The 12,013-nt window shown below is 38.4% G+C and overlaps 1 protein-coding gene across 2 annotated transcripts in view; it reads right to left on the bottom strand.

Moving 5' to 3' along the window:
• The window catches only part of LOC126248043 (uncharacterized), a 706,800-nt gene that overhangs the window by 188,213 nt on the left and 506,574 nt on the right, over window positions 1–12,013 (bottom strand). The gene's annotated exons all lie outside the window — the stretch shown is intronic.

Genomic DNA, 12,013 nt, shown 5'->3' with positions numbered 1-12,013 from the left:
ACGTATGGCCGACGGCACGGTTGTTCGCCATTACGACCAGATGCGCCCACGAGTGGTGGCCATGCCGGTGCCACCGCCCCTTCTTTCGCCTCCACCTGCTTGAGAAGCCAGTCCTGTCACTGCTGCCAATCTTCTGTGTGTGTTGCTGCAGCCAACGTTGTTACCGCTTCCAAGTACGCCGGAACCGGCCCCAGTCGCGACACCACCTTCTCCGGGACCCATCTCGCTGGAGCACGCCCCCAGGTCCACGACACCTATGGATGCTGCTCCGGAGTTTTTACCCATCATCTCATCCAGGAGGCACATTCCACGCACGAGCTTCCGTCCTGGACATTTTCGACCATACTCTCGTGTTTCTCCGTGGGATCTTCTCGGGGCCTCCCAAGAGGCCATGGATGTCTCTGCCCTGTCCGTGTCTCCAAGGAAGTGAGTGTTTTTTTTTTTCAATGGGGGAAAAGTGTTGTGACAGTGCCATGATGTTTAAGTGCCGCTACGTCAGTACGCAAACATGGCGATAGAGGCGCTCTGCAACTCGGCTGAGCGTGGGAGCGCCACCTAGCTATGAACGGCGCTGGCCGCATGTCACGGCACGGCACGGCACGGCAGTCAAATGACAGATACAGAGTTGGTAGCATGTAACCCGCTATTGTTTCCACGTTTGTATATCCACACAATTTATTAGTGATTAAAGGTTATAACAAATACAAAATGAAAAAGGACCCCTTTAAATATTGCCAAAGTATAGCTAACAAGAACTGAGGACTAATCAGTTCAATAGTAAAAAATCCATGAAAATTGTTCTGAATGATAGAGAAAAGTAATTATATAAGGTATTAAAATGGTTGATAATTACACATATTTACTATTGAATAGGTAGTAAAAAAATATACAAACTTACATTTTTGGAATGTAAGAATTATTCAAAATATGTTAAAAATCAACAGGGGCCATGAGACAGTTATAAGGGTATCTGAAGCAACAGAAGGCAAAGAAAAAGGAAATGGAGACTTCTACTCAATGTATCAGGAGTTGTAAGACACCAGAGATAAACACTTCATAGCATCATTCACCATTAATGTATGAAACCTTTTACAGAAGGTCTGACTCTTTGTTAGTATGTTGATGAATTCCAGTACTCCATTCTCAGACTAAATGTTACAGTAAATAATTATAATATGGTAATCTCAATAAAAATAAAGTTACAGAAATCATGAGAAAAATGTGTATCAGAATCAAAATATGTACACACAATTCTACTGGGTGATTAGAAACATCTGGAAAGGTTGTAAGACTGTTGCAGGGTAGGTTGTGCTCAAAGGTAATTGTTAAGAAAAAAAATAAATACATTGTGCCATTTTTGCGTTAATTAGCATTGAAATTAGCCATTCAGGCCATCACACACACAAATTAAAAAATTCCAGTAACCTGCCAGAATCAGCATCACCAAATGTGTTTTTTGTTTGGTTTCTTAAAACCAAAAAAGAGAATGATACAGAAATTGGACATGGGATGGTAGTAAAAATGAACCTGAGCCAAAGGCTGAGCAGTCTCATGGACTATCATCAATACTATGAAACCTGACACTAATTGTATTTGGCAGGCTGTTTGAATTTGCCTGCACAACAGCTTGACTGGCTATCTCAATGCTAATTAACTCAGAAATGGTACAACATATTGAATTCTTTTCTTAATGACCATTTCTCAGCATAACCTACCCTACAACACCCTTACAAGCTTTTCAGATTGTTTCTGACAACCCTGTATAATAGGAAGAAACATTCTTTTAAATACCTAGGCTACATAATGTCCTTTCAAGGTGATTCAGTGCTACCATACAGGCACTTTTTCGTGGAAATGATCCATCCATTCTTCTTTGGGTAAAATTTATTTGAGACAAACTGATAAGGGCGAGGAAAATGATGAACCTTGCATTACCTGGTAGACGCTGTAAAATGGATAATGATACTGGTTTAAGGGAACTCTATGACATGATTATCAGTGCCCAGGCGAATGGAGGAAATTAATATAATTGAAAATAGCTCTCAAAACTTGATTTTTTTTGTCAAATATGTGTTTTTATCTGTTTTCTTGATATTATGTAAGAACACTTCCTGGATTAGTGATTTGGTCAATGATTGAAGAAAGAAAAAGAAAATTTATAGAATAATGCATGTTTTTTTTAACATCACAGTTAATAAAAAGTTCTTTCTTACACATTTAATCTTCAGTAAATTTTAATTACAATTTTATTACTCATAATGAATTATTAGAAAGTAGTACATTTTATTTGTTTCCATTGATGGTAATTTTTGGACTGCTTTCCATCATCTTCTAAGCACAACTGTGCTTACATTGTGCTCTCTGCATTTGGATGAGATTGTCAAGCTTTGAGAATATTATATTTCATATCTTCTTTCATTGTAGTACACTGTTGATGCACAATGTCTTTAATGTATTCTCAAATGGAATAATTAGGGTATGTGAAATCTATTGACTGTGATTGCCAAGTCAGTCACTCTTCTCTCCCACACAATCAACCAGAAAAAATTGATTAAAATTATACTTGTCTACCAAGGAAAAATGTGCTGGACACTGAAAGTAAAGCAATTAAATTAACTGCTATGTTACCAGAAGAACATCTCATAGCAACTCTGTTACTGCCTGTTGCAGAAATTCAGAGTACTGCTTTAACTGTTCATACAAATATAGGGTTCAATGATCTTATCATGACAGAGCCCACTCCAGCTATATATGCTCCAGATATACTGGTTGTATTGCTCTCAAAACCAGTGAGGATCTTCTTCTGACCAATAGTCTGTATCATGAACATTTATCACGACGTTAGATTTGAAAGTGGATTTATCAGTCCATAGTATAACAGTTGCAGAATCCAGATTTTGATTTCAAGCCAGATGCAGAAAGTAGTTTGTATCTGGAAATCATCTTCACTTAATGCCTGTAGTGGCTTATGAGGAGCAGAGCTGACGCATCTAGTGCAGGAGCTGAGATTTCTCTTTTACACACAGTATTTATTTTACTTTCTGTTTTTTTTTGTGTAATTATACCAAGAAGTGAATTGTATCAAAATATTTTACTCTGTGGATTAGTGTTTACTAACTCATTCTAAGTTTTTTCATGTAAATTTAAGTACTTTAGCTTTGTGAGAGCTCATTTTAGAATACTGTTTGTAAACAGCTGGATGCTGTGTTGGCCATCGTAGACATGCTTCAAGCTGCTGCCATAAACTTCACTGGCACTGGGGCTCCTGAGATGACTTATTTGGCAGCTCTGGAGCCAATAGTGTTGCCTGGGGTCTCCGATGCTGCTGCACCTTCAACTTTACTTGTTCTGGCTGATCAAGACTTACTTGATGGTGATTGCTGAATAGTGGCATGGTCACTAATCTCTGGGTGGAAGGCAAAAGTGGGAACAGCCACACAGATGTCCTCCTATGTCTTAAAAACAAGTTTGATGTATTGCCTACTGCTGGAAGCATATCCAAGCCAGCACAGGATGCCTTCGTGTTGGGACTGTGGCTGATCTTCCTGAGAGGTCTAGGCAAGTGCAGGCGGTGGGATTGATTGTCACGGGAATCTTCAATATTTGGTGAGAGATTGTGACCCTCAGAGAAATAGAGGGAATGCCCAGAAAGAAGGCTAGTGTTCACACTGTATACTTGGTGGGGCTCTTGTTCGAGATGTGGAGTAGGCTCTGCTGGCAGCTACTGAGTGTCCGGTGAGCATGTGGCTGCAAATTCTCACTCATGTGGTGAAGAATGACACCTGCTGCCTGGGTTCAGATGAGGGTTCAGTTCCTACAGGAGGCTGGCTGCTTTGGTGAAAACATCTAGCCTTACTCATATGATGAAAACAGAGTTCTCACCTTGCAGCACTGTTCCCAGAACCAATCACAATCATCTGGTTTTAAGCTGAGTGCAAAGCTTAAACCAGGGGCTCAGAAAATTCTGTGACAACCTTAGATGCAGATTTCTTGATCTCTGCTACTCTGTGGGGAACTGTATGGCTCCCTTAAGAGGTCATGTGGGCAATACACACAGGAAGTGGCTACTAGGATAGTAAAGTACATGTGGGTCACACATGTGGATTTTTTAGGATAGAGAAACCCTCCATAGGCCCAATAAGATACACCATTCCTTATAGCAATTTGGAGAAAGATAATGTTCATATAGTATTAGTTAACTACAGGAGTGTCCATGGAAAGGACAGAGAAATCCCTTCACTGGACCAAAAAGATTCATTCTGACTCCAGACAGGGTGGCATTCCTCATAGCAATTTTGAGAAAGAAAATGATAATACAGTATTAGTTAACTGTAGGTGCATCCATGTTTCATGTTTATTTATTAGCCATTCAGCATGTTTACCATGCAATTGGCTTTGTCAAAATACATTCTACATATTTCATGTAAGTATAGTTGTTACTAATTTTTACATTATATATTATGCATTCATATACATACATCTTTTTAGTAGTTAGTAATTTGTACATTTTACTCACATCATCATTTCACATATACATAAATACATAAACTTCTTACCAATCAGACAATTTCAGAAATATTAATTATACAGTTTTACACATTTAGTTAATGATAGTTACATTATTTCATTGTTTATACATTCCTTCCAAATTACTTCCAAGATATTCTTTAATTGAGTAATATGCTTTATTTTTGAGCCATGTGTCTAATACCTCCTTAAATTTAAAGTGGATGAGGGTTTTGATGGATTGTGGCAGTTTATTATATAACTTTGAACTTAGGTGTTTGTGACTGTTGTGTGTCAGTGACAGCCTAGAATACAGTATATCAAGCATGTAGTTGTTTCAAGTGTTGTGAAAAGGTAAATTCTTTCTCTGTGTAAATTGTTGTATATTTTCTTTTATGTATATTAAGCAGTTGTACATATAGAGACTTGGGAGTGTCATTATGTTTAATATACTGAAGTGCTCCTCACAACTTTCTCATGGACCCAATCCTTGTAAACATCTAATTTTTTAGAATGAGATTTTCACTCTGCAGCAGAGTGTGCGCTGATATGAAACTTCCTGGCAGATTAAAACTGTGTGCCCGACCGAGACTCGAACTCAGGACCTTTGCCTTTCGCGGGCAAGTGCTCTACCATCTGAGCTACCCAAGCACGACTCACGCCCGGTACTCACAGCTTTACTTCTGCCAGTACCTCGTCTCCTACCTTCCAAACTTTACAGAAGCTCTCCTGCAAACCTTGCAGAACTAGCACTCCTGAAAGAAAGGATATTGCGGAGACATGGCTTAGCCACAGCCTGGGGGATCTTTCCAGAATGAGATTTTCACTCTGCACAGTTTTAATCTGCCAGGAAGTTTCATATCAGCGCACACTCCGCTGCAGAGTGAAAATCTCATTCTGGAAACATCCCCCAGGCTGTGGCTAAGCCATGTCTCCGCAATATCCTTTCTTTCAGGAGTGCTAGTTCTGCAAGGTTCGCAGGAGAGCTTCTGTAAAGTTTGGAAGGTAGGAGATGAGGTACTGGCAGAAGTAAAGCTGTGAGTACCGGGCGTGAGTCGTGCTTCGGTAGCTCAGTTAGTAGAGCACTTGTCCGTGAAAGGCAAAGGTCCCGAGTTCGAATCTCGGTCGGGCACACAGTTTTAATCTGCCAGGAAGTTTCATCTAATTTTTTTTTTGCCACTTGAATACATAGTTTATACCTGATGAATTACTCCTAACAGAAACCCATATTGTAGCTGTGACTGAAACAATGCATAGCAGCAAAGCATCAATAAACTTTTACTGACAGAATTTCTGTTTATGCAGCAGAAATATTACGTGTGCAAGTTTGCCTGTCAGATAGCTTATATGGTCATCCCATGAGAGCCTTTGGTCTATTTTTAGTCCCAGGAGTTTGACACTGTGATTCTCTGCTTTCTGTACCTTCAGATTAAAATAAATTTCCTCTGTTTTTCTGTTGTTTATACGTAACTTGTTCGCAATACACCACACCCTTCATTTTTCAAAAAGTTCATTATTTTGGTTTACCACCTGTTGCATGCTCTCTCCTGTGGAGATCATGGTCATATCATCAGCATATAAAACATTTTTGCAGGCTATATAGTTTGAGAAGTCATTAAAATAGATAATAAAGAGGAAGGGTCCAAGAATGGAGCCCTGTGGAAATCCCCTCTTAATTTTCATTAAATATAACCTTTCATTGCTCACATACAGTGACTGTTGCCTGTTATTCAGGTATGACTTAATCAAATTAAGTGGTTTGTCTGCAATACCATAATATTCAAAGTTTTTAACAATTATGTCATGTGATACTGAATCAAATGCTTTGCTTTAGTCTATGAGTGTTGTACAGGTGGTCAGTTTCATTTCAAAAGCGTTGTAGATTTCAGTTATAAGGCTTTCAATAGCTTTTATGATTGACTGGTTAGTTCTAAATCCAAACTGGCTGTCATTAAGTAATTCATTGCTCTCAAAATACATGTAAATCTGTGTGTGTGAGCAGCTCTCTATGATTTTGGCAAGTATAGGGACAATTGATATTGGTCTATAGTAATCTGGCATTTCTCTATCACCCTTTTTGTATACAGGGAGTGTAACTCTAATTTTAAGGCAATCAGGGAAAATGCCACCATCAAGGATATTATTTTCAAGGTAGAGTAGAGGAGTTCCAATTTACTTAATTATACCCTTTATTATCACGTTACTGAATCCATAGTAGTCTTCTGTTTTAGAGTTGCTCAACTTGTTTACAGAGTTATTTATATCTGTAGCAGTTATTCTACTCCAGTTAAATCTTTTATCTGTTTTATTCTGTGATTGCGAAACAAAAGCTTCTGCATCAGTTAAATCATCACTTTTTGGTACCTGGGCATTTAATGAATTTATCAAGTGTTCGTTGAGAGTGTTGCAAATAATTGGGTTACTGATTTCTTCTTTCCCAATGTTTATCTCACTTTTAACTATGTTCCAGGCAGCTTTACATTTGTTTTTAGAATTTAAAATATTCTCATTTGCATTCATTTTTGCTGCTTTAATTTCAGATTTGGACATTTTTCTTAGGTTTATTTGCCTTTGTTGTTTTTTGACTGTCTTCAATTTTGTCCTTCAGCGTGAGTAGAGGAATTCTAATTTTATTGAGGTGCAGGGTGTACCATTTTTTTGTGTGTTGTGGTTTATGCATATTGCTATGCTTACATCTCTTAGTAATAAGAGGGCAGTTGCTGTCTAATGTATTTTTTATATTGTATATGAATAGGTCCTGGAACTAGTCTAGCTTATAAATGGTAACAATGCCTACACAGTACTAGGGACAGAAAGCTGGCTGAAGCCAGATGTTAATAGCAAAGAAATTCTAAACCCGGAATGGAATTTACAGATTGCTTGGAAATAAAGTTTCAAAATGCTGTAAAAATAAACCACTTTTCAAAATGACATTAAATTTGAATAGAATATTACTGAAAAAGGAAGAAACATTATGGAAACAAAAACAATTTAATGAGAATTTTATCATTAAATCACACTGTAAGTGACAGAATATGCAAAATAAAAGCTGTATGGTACACAGCTGTTCCTTAGTTTGTGTCTGAGATGCTCAGCACAACTGTCTCAATGTTGGATCGTGTGCTGCTGGTAAACCTCTTTTAAAAGAACAGTGCCTGTGAACAAGTAGCTCTACAGAAGTTTTGAACACTCAAGGTATGAAGAAATTCATTGGTCTAATATCTGCCAGTGATTGCAGGAAGTGGTGGACAACAATTAAAAACCAATTTCATTGCTGCTCTTTAAGTGGCTTTTGATATCAGAACAGTTAAAAACCAATTTCATTGTTCATTTTTATGTGGTTTATTGCCTCAAACCAGTTAAAAACTGCTTTTTTTCCATCCTAGGTAGTATGACCTTGCCATGGAGAATGGGCTTACCTAACTAACAGTGCCACAACTGTTAAATGCCAAATTTGTGAAGTCATGCACACTGCACACTATGGTTGGTTTAATGTGTAACTCACACTATAGCCATCATGTTGCTATTCATCTGTAATTTGCAGCTGAACTCATTTATATTATGACACCAATAGCACCATCAAGTACGAAAATTTTTGTCGAATTGATGTCATTCTGAGCATCACTTTCCCCCTACAGAATTTTGAAACTGGAACTTTAACTATAACCATCCTGTATATCACAAAGATATGTTGAATGCTGATGGTGAAGATGTGTTTTTGCCATGAAAATATGGTAACATGTAGTGAATGTGAAATAATTTTGGTGAAAACAAGAGTTAAAGATGGATAAATCTTGGTTATCAAATACTTTTATGGGTCCCCTGCCTCTACATCTACATCTACATCTACATCTACATCTAGATCCATACTCCACAAGCCATCTGACGGTGTGTGGCGGAGGGTACCCTGAGTACCTCTATCGGTTCTCCCTTCTATTGCAGTCTTGTATTGTTCGTGGAAAGAAGGATTGTCGGTATGCTTCTGTGTGGGCTCTAATATCTCTGATTTTATCCTCATGGTCTCTTCGTGAGATATACGTAGGAGGGAGCAATATACTGCTTGACTTTTTGGTGAAGGCATGTTCTCGAAACTTTAACAAAAGACCGTACCGAGCTACTGAGCGTCTCTCCTGCAGAGTCTTCCACTGGAGTTTATCTATCATCTCCGTAATGCTTTGGCAATTACTAAATGATCCTGTAACAAAGCGCGCTGCTCTCCGTTGGATACCCTCTATCTCTTCTATCAACTCTATCTGGTACGGATCCCACACTGCTGAGCAGTATTCAAGCAGTGGGCGAACAAGCGTACTGTAACCTACTTCATTTGTTTTTGGATTGCATTTCCTTAGGATTCTTCCAATGAATCTCACCCTGGCATCTGCTTTACCGACGATCAACTTTATATGATCATTCCATTTTAAATCACTCCTAATGCGTACTCCCAGATAATTTATGGAATTAACTGCTTCCAGTTGCTGACCTGCTATTTTGTAGCTAATTGATAAGGGATCTATCTTTCTATGTATCTGCAGAGAATTGACGCATGGTGCAGGGAATGGCAATTCAATCTCAATGTAGAAAAGTGTAATGTGCTGCGAATACATAGAAAGATAGATCCCTTATCATTTAGCTACAAAATAGCAGGTCAGCAACTGAAAGCAGTTAATTCCATAAATTATCTGGGAGTATGCATTAGGAGTGATTGAAAATGGAATGATCTTATAAAGTTGATTGTCGGTTAAGCAGATGCCAGACTGAGATTATAATGACTAATCGGGAGAAGTAGTGGAGGGACATTTGAATGGAAGCTTGGAGACCATAACACATAAATACCTTGTAATAAATACAAGGTAGATATTTCAACTTACCAGCTATAAACTGCCAGACTCAATTGATTAGGGCCGGTAGTAGTGACAGGGAACCATGTGAAATTGCCTTATTCAAAAACTGCCTCAAGTAGTTAATCAGAAAACTGACTAGTGAAGGTAAGATCTTAGATCTGCTGGTGAGAAACAGACCTGAACTTTTCAACCCAGTTAGCACAGAACATGGAATTGGTGATTTTTATGGCCAGTACAGCACCACTGATTACAGCCATAAACAGGAATACAAAGAAAGGCATGAGGACCTATCTGCTTAGATAGGGTGACAAGAAACAGATTTCAGATTATCCAAGTCATCAGCACAAAAATTTCATCTTCAGCAGTAACAAAATTGGGTCAATTGACAAAGTCCAAGAGCATTGTGCAATAATGTAAATAGAGAGGTAAAAATTGGCACACATGCTTGGAATGACATGGGGTTTTATTAGAACCCCCCCCCCCCTCCCCAAAAAAAATAAAAACAAAGCTCACAAAATGTCCGACAGATGGCGCTGGACAGCAAAACACCCACAGCTGCAGAATTTGGGCTACCGAAAATCCTAGAACTGTCGTGGAAACTCCATTGCACAATGAGAAAGTCATGGTATGGGCTGGATTTACCACATCTACCGTTATCAGGCCTCTTTTCTTCGAGAAAATGTGTGATTCTGGTTTTCTAACTGCTACTGTGATGGGTGAGAGGTAGGCCAATATGTTACAGAATTGCATCATCCCCAGCCTGGCTGATAAACACCTGTTGGAACGTATGAAGTTTATGCAGGATGGCGCTCCACCCCATATTGCTAGATGCGTGAAAGATCTCTTGCACGCGTCGTTTGGTTATGATCGTGTACTCAGCCGCCACTTTCGTCATGCTTGGCCTCAGAGGTCCCCAGACCTCAGTCTGTGCGATTATTGGCTTTGGGGTTACCTGAAATTGCAAGTGCATTGTAATCGACCAACATCTCTAGGGATGCTGAAAGACAACATCCAACACCAATGCCTCACAATAACTCTGGACATGCTTTACAGTGCTGTTCACAACATTATTCCTCGACTACAGCTATTGTTGAGGAATGATGGTGGACATATTGAGCATTTCCTGTAAAGAGCATCATCTTTGCTTTGTCTTACTTTTTTATGCTAATTATTGCTATTCTGATCAGATGAAGCGCCATCTGTTGGACATTTTTTGAACTTTTGTATTTTTTTGGTTCTAATAAAACCCCATGTCATTCCAAGCGTGTGTGTCAATTTGTACCTCTCTATCTACATTATTCTTTGATTTATTCAGTTTTCAAATTTATACTGACTTTTTGATCGCCCGGTATATCGGATGCACTGTTTATGAGAAAAGAACTTGGCTGTTAGAAGTGCAACTGATGCAGTTATACCACAAGATACAAAACTACAATAGTGCATTCTTAATCATCACTCATGTTTCCAAAGCAACAAAATCTGAACAAGAAACATGATTAAAAACTTATAAAATTTTAGCACAGTCAACCCTCTTTTGTTGCAGTGAAACACAGACCATTTCAATACAAGAAAGAAACCCCTCCACAGTCACTGAAATGTAATTTGTGTGGAAAACTACTGGCTGTTGTCTTTTAGGCCACAAACATGATCAAACAGTAGCTACAGAACTTGACATGACACCTAAACAGGTTATATACACTGAGTTATGAGAATTAGAAGACTGGGACATTTCAGACTCTCATGATAAATTGTAAATTACATACTATGAAAAAAACCAGAAAGTTATCCATACAAGATATAGTAGAAGACTGTAACAAGCTACTAAACACATTACTTGAAGGGATGATGAATTAATTCATCCCCACATTTAAGAAATAATTTTTCTTTTTATTCTCAACATAACACTGCCTGGGGTCAGTTTCCTTGCAACAGCTCTGCCAGCCCCAAGTCCAAATGAAGGAGGAGGGTTGGGCATTGAGTTAACAATCCAAACCCTTACAAAGCTCTTTGTTACGAAACACAAACTTGCCTCAGATGCAGATGGATTCAGTGGAAAAAGACACGAACAAAAGAAAAACAGTCCACAATTTGAAAATTTTATTTTTGGATCTTGGAATGCTCAAAGCATGTATAAACTAGAACCACCCAGACTATAGTCTCAGAAATTAAGCAATACATGAGGTGTGGCCATAAAATAATGGAGCTATTGCTGTAAAACATTTCATTTCAAAACATACATATTTATTTTTGGCATCCTCAATATACTGCACTACACTATGCCTGCAATGCTCCATGCAAATTTGCCATTGATGGAAACAGTACAGGAAGTATTTCTCACCATGCTCCTTGATGACACACATTGCTTTATTTTTCACCTCTTCAACACAATGAAATCTTATTCTTTTTAATGCAGGTTTGGGGAATACTTAAAAGTCACAGTGCTAGGTCAGGTGAATAAGGTGGATAGTCAAACACTGGGATGTTGAACTTCACTAAAAACCTCTCAACAAGCAATGTGCTATGAGCCAGTGTGCCGTCTTGATGCAGAAACCATTACATGTTCATCCACAGTTCAGATAATTTTTTGCTTATTTTTTCATGGATCTGAGCAAGAAACTCAAGGTAGTAATATTGATTAATAGTTAGACCTTCAGGAACCCACTGAA

The sequence above is a fragment of the Schistocerca nitens genome, chromosome 3, assembly GCF_023898315.1.
Source record: "Schistocerca nitens isolate TAMUIC-IGC-003100 chromosome 3, iqSchNite1.1, whole genome shotgun sequence".
Taxonomy (NCBI): Eukaryota; Metazoa; Arthropoda; class Insecta; order Orthoptera; family Acrididae; genus Schistocerca; species Schistocerca nitens.
Note: the sequence above shows the minus strand (reverse complement) of the source record. Positions and strands in the feature narration are given on the sequence as shown.